This window comes from Anser brachyrhynchus (assembly GCF_964034855.1).
Source record: "Anser brachyrhynchus genome assembly, chromosome: 25".
Lineage (NCBI taxonomy): Eukaryota > Metazoa > Chordata > Aves > Anseriformes > Anatidae > Anser > Anser brachyrhynchus.
The window spans coordinates 7726764-7731954 of NC_137718.1; the positions used below are offsets into that span (position 1 = coordinate 7726764).

The 5191-nt window shown below is 44.3% G+C and overlaps 1 protein-coding gene and 1 long non-coding RNA gene across 11 annotated transcripts in view; one reads left to right on the plus strand and one right to left on the minus strand.

Annotated features, from left to right (window-relative positions):
• The window catches only part of PKNOX2 (PBX/knotted 1 homeobox 2), an 88230-nt gene that overhangs the window by 37957 nt on the left and 45082 nt on the right, over positions 1-5191 (minus strand). The gene's annotated exons all lie outside the window — the stretch shown is intronic.
• The window catches only part of LOC308182776, a 38537-nt gene continuing 37293 nt past the window's right edge, over positions 3948-5191 (plus strand). Inside the window, exon 1 of the long non-coding RNA XR_013942072.1 lies at positions 3948-4903. This is a non-coding gene — a long non-coding RNA (uncharacterized lncRNA). The remainder of the gene's footprint in view (positions 4904-5191) is intronic.

Genomic DNA, 5191 nt, shown 5'->3' on the forward strand with positions numbered 1-5191 from the left:
CTGATATATCTACCTTGATATAAATCACCTCTAGAGAGCTCCTCAGATGTCCAATATATGTCTGATATATACATCTATGATACATGCCACAGGTCTGGAGCTCCTAAAATGTCCAATATATATCTGATACATGTCCCAGTATGTACCATATCCATCACCACTAGAGAGCTCCTCAAATCTCCAATGTATGTCAAATACATCTACCATGCTATATATAACACCTCTACAAAGCTCCTCAAATCTCCATTAAACATCTGCATCCCTTGATACACACCACCTCTGGAAAGCTCCTCAGATCTTCAATACGTCTGTCTGCCTCGATATATGTTACCTGGTACAGAGCTCCTCAGATCACCAACATATGTCTAGCATCCCTTGATCTACCAGTGCTCAGATCCTGAATGTACATCTGATATATGTGCCTCAATACACATCACCTCTAGAGAACTCCTCGGACCTCCAGTATACATCTGATATATGCACTGGGTGTGTATCACCTGGTGGAGCACTCCTCAGATCCTCAGGATCCACCCAGTACATCTACCGTGCCACACACCACCACTGGGGAGCTCCTCCAGTCTGCACCACATGCCTGCGGTACGCATCTTCAACACGTCACCGGCAGAAAGCCGCACCTCGCCTGGTGGGAGAATCACGACAGCCATTCCCTCTGGTTGTAATTCTACCCCAAGTCCCCTGTAATAACAGCACTCACTTTTTCATGCCTTCACACACCGTATCCACGATTGCAGCCAAGGGTACAGAAGAGGAGGGGCCATGGGGAAGGTCTCACAGAAAGTGCCATTCCCAGAAAACTCGGCGACATTGAGGCCTCCAGATGTTGGAAGCAAGTGGGTGATTTCAAGGCAAAACCAGGCAGAAACAGCCCAACAGTGATAATGCAAAATAGCTGTTTGTACAGTGTGTTTCAGTATCACGCATGTGATTTCTCCACCCAACCTCCCAAAACACCATCTGACTTCCCAACACTATTGTTTGAGCACACAGTTCTGAGTCCGCTCTTGCTGCAAAACCTTCTTCTTCCATCCAGAAATTGGACCCAAAACCTCCAAACATGGAAACCTTGGTGAAGGAGCAGAAAGGGCAAGAAGCCTCTTGACTCCTCAGGCACGTGTAAGTCCTGCCAAAAGGTTTAGAGACTTAATCTGGGCTATGCTAAACACTCAGATGGGTCTTGAGTTCCCAAACTCTCCAACTGCAACAGCAGCTTAAATATCATTAAGGATATTTACGATCAGAAATAAAAAACCAATGGGCTCGTGCCTTGGAAGAGCATGCAAGGGCTGACGCCAAATACCTGTCAAGGACCCAGGACTTGACCTGCTTTGGATTTGTCCTGACAATGTTACAAAAACTTTGTATTTTGCAGCAATCTGTCATCCCTGTAGAGTCTTTTTTCCTCCCATGGGAGAGACTTTTGTCATCTGGGCTTGCTGCAGGAACAAAACATGAGAACTGGAAGAAAAGGAGCAGATAAATAGGGCTTTGCTAGTGCTAAAATAGCTATGGCAGACTCTGCAGTCCCCAGCGATGCAGATTTTCTTCTTTGGAGGTGATCAGGGCTGAGCTCTCGGATGCTGCATGTACCTGCACTGACAGGACATAAACACAGTGTTTGTGTAGTTTCTGCACAAAAGATGCAATTTTTGTCCCTGTCACAAAGAGCGCAAATAGCCAACCCCACCAGCAACATTTCTCCAAACACCCTTGCAAAGGGAGATAAGTCTTTTTCAGCCAGCACACACTTTCAGCAACTTCAAAACGCATCCTTTGAAGTTTAGCAGAGGCCTTTGAAGTCCTCCTGATGCAGGAGGAATGGAGGGGATGCCTCTCCAAGATGTTTCACTGCAGGCAACACAAGCTGCTGAGACACACGGTGTCGTGGGTACCCACTGTCACACGGAGCATCCGCAGGAGGGTTACAAATGAGACACCTGTCAATGGCAATAATATGACTGCATCATGTCATTGCATGGATTGCATCAATGGCAATCCCCCAAACACCCTAAATCCCCATCTTCCCAACCTGAATGACATACAACAGCGGAGATGGGATCCCAGGTCAGGTATCAGAATCCCAGGACCTCAGCCTGTACCCAGGCTGCAAACAAATGGTCCGCTAGAGCATCTCTGTTAATAAACATCTAAATAAGGGTAAGGAAATGCTAATTAAGATGATATTTAGTTAGAAAAAAAATATTCCAGGATTTTTGCAAAAAATCTAGGGTTTTTAAGCTCTGACTGAAGATGTTTTCTGGCAAGTTGCCTTGCTTCCAGGGTGAGCAGATCACAATGCTTCCAATGTCAGCAGGTCGGTGCTGTTTAATTGCAGCTATTGGTTTTTAACAAATTTAATACCAGCTCCTTTGACCTGAGTGAAAATAACAAACGGTGAAGTCCCCCTAATAATGCTTTGCTGAATTATTTTTATTACCCACTCTACACTTAGGAGTCTGTTGCAAGCTGTGCCGGCCCCAAACTCTACATCCGTGGTGAAAACCAGAGAAACCCTGTATACGTGCAAAACAGTATAAAAGCTCAAATTTCAGGTTTACTCTTTTAGGAGCTCCAGCCTTACCCAAGGGGTGATCATGGCTCCCCAAGCACAGTCATGCAGCTCCAACAGCCAGTGCAATCTGGAATGAGGAGCATTGCAAAAAAACCTTTGATTTGTGTGTTTTTTTCCCAGCTGTGCAATTTCTATTCTAACTTCAGCAGCCTCCGAACATGGTTCAGAGCTGCAAGGTGGGGACGCTTGAAGGCGCAAAGAGCAATATGGCATTTTCATCCTTCCACCTCCCCAGATCCACAGGCTAAACCTGATGAGGCCTAACCTGTTTCATTGCTCAGATGGTAAAGAGAGCAAAAAGATTTAAAACATGCTAAGATGCATGCAATATTTCTGCACTTGCACAACAGTGAAGCCATGGCACCCAGCACCATGGTGAGACGCAGTCCAGGATATGAGCCAGCTGAGTCTACCAGCAGAGCCCAGCCCCTCTATAGGCGATTTGCATTATCCTGGGGGGGGCACGTATGGAAGTACTGGAAACCACCCCCTGTGCACGTGTGCACATCTGGGCATGGGGAACAAAAGCATCACACCGATAAATAATGGAAAGTCAAAGTGCCCTGCAGAAGTGGCACCATACTGTTCAGCCTCAGGCGAGATGGAGGAAAATTCGGTGCCCATGAGGTCTGGAACAGTGGGATTAATAACACATCAATTTTAATGCAGGGTGGTTTTTTTTTGTTTTGTTTTTTGTTCTCCCCTCTGCCCCCCCCCTTTTTTTTTCTGCTTCACAAACAGCAAAGTGAATGTTTGAGCATCTCTGCGGGGGGTTAATGAGGACTCTGATTAGTTATTCAGATTTGCCGATGTTGCCTCCATCCATCCTCAGACAGGGAATAGCAGGAAAGGGTTTGCAGAAAAGCTCTTAAAGACAACCTGCGTGGCTTTCACAGCCTGACTGTCTACAGGTCTGGGGGAATTCAGGCTGCAGGACTTCTCGAAAACCCTAGTGCCAGCTTTAGGGCAGAAAAGCACATCGGGAAGATGTACGGATCATTTGTGGGGGAATCAGAAAAACTCCTGTGATACAATACATGTTGGGCAATGCTGATTCCTTCAAAGACTTGAGGGAAAATATTTGGATTTTTTTTTCTTTTTCACATGAAAAACAAATTATTGAGTGCTTTTAATCAAATTTTGTACAATTATAGTGTGAGCCACATGAACAAAAAAGATGGAGGCATGGAAAGAAGGAAGGAAGGAAGGCAAGCAGGCAGGCACTGTCCCAAGAGCTGCCACCAGACTGCAAAAATGCAGCATCTTCCAGTGTAGCAATATTTTACACAGTCTCATGTAATAAAGTGTTAACAAAGTGCTTTATGTCCTTGCACAAAAGCAAGTAGCTCACCTCTTCGTTTCTTGGCACAGAAATTCATTAAACGGGTTGAGCTCACTCGCCACTGAAGAGTTTGGGGGGTTTATTTCCAGATTTACACTTTTGTCATTCACCTGCATCAAAAAAAGGAACCTGAGCAAGTAGATAGCAGGTACCTGTAATGATGCTGCAAAAAGGTTTGAAGGAGGGAGCTGGAGTGGCATTTTGTAGCACTGCAAAGGGGTTTAGTCAAGCAAGCTGGGCACTATTCTAGTATTCACAGGTGTGGTCAATATGCAATATTTTAGGGCTAGACACAGTGGTGACAATACTGTCTCAATGGTGAATTTGTCCCAACAATGAACACTTTATTTCTAGTCCAGTGGAGAGACCAAGTTGGTTCTTGCTTTGATAGAAAGCATCACTCAACTTAGTGCTCAATGTTTTTTTGGGGGGAAGCTTCTAGGTATCCATATCACTCCCCATGATGCCCACCAGTTCAGCTGGGATGTCAAAAGAAAGACAAACTGGAGCCAAGCAGTCGGTTCTGCAAATGCCAGGCAATGTGCTGGGGCTCCCCAAACCAAACAGGCTCTTTTCCCTGGGATTACCTCCATATGCTTTGTTTCTGTTTTAAATGGCATGCTAATTGTTCTGAATTAAGAGCTCCAGCTGGAGGAGCAAACAAGCAATTTGCAACCTTGAAGATAACACCCAACTCATCTCAAGTGATTTAAGTTTTGGGGGGAAATCACGCCCTTCTGGTTGTGGAGCGTGAATGCTGACCAAAGAAACTGTCTGAACGCATGCACTTGGGCTAAAATTACATTGCTGACATAATTAATGCACCCATTTAACAGAAGTGGATATTAGCACCCAGCCACAGGAGGAGGTGGGATGGTAAGAAAAGGAAGAAATCACTGCATTTGGCTTTACTTTAGTGAAAACAGATATAAGCTGCCCTTTTCACTGCTGGGCAATTCTAGCAACTACAGGTAGGGCTCATGAGTGTTTTCTCCCCATTTTTTTTTTTAATTTCATTTACATTTTGTTCCACAATATGCATGCTCTCAAAACAAGATATCTTTGAAGCTTTATCTCTTTGCCATTTTTTTTTTCATTTACTGCTAGATACAGGAGGTGAGAGAGAAAGACTGCAATCATTATTTGTTTAAAACTTCAGATATTCAACATTGAAGGAAGTGGGTTTTTTTGTTTTGTTTTGTTTTTAATTTAAATAATCTTTTTCAGGAAAAACAATGACCATTTAAAATTATTTCTAG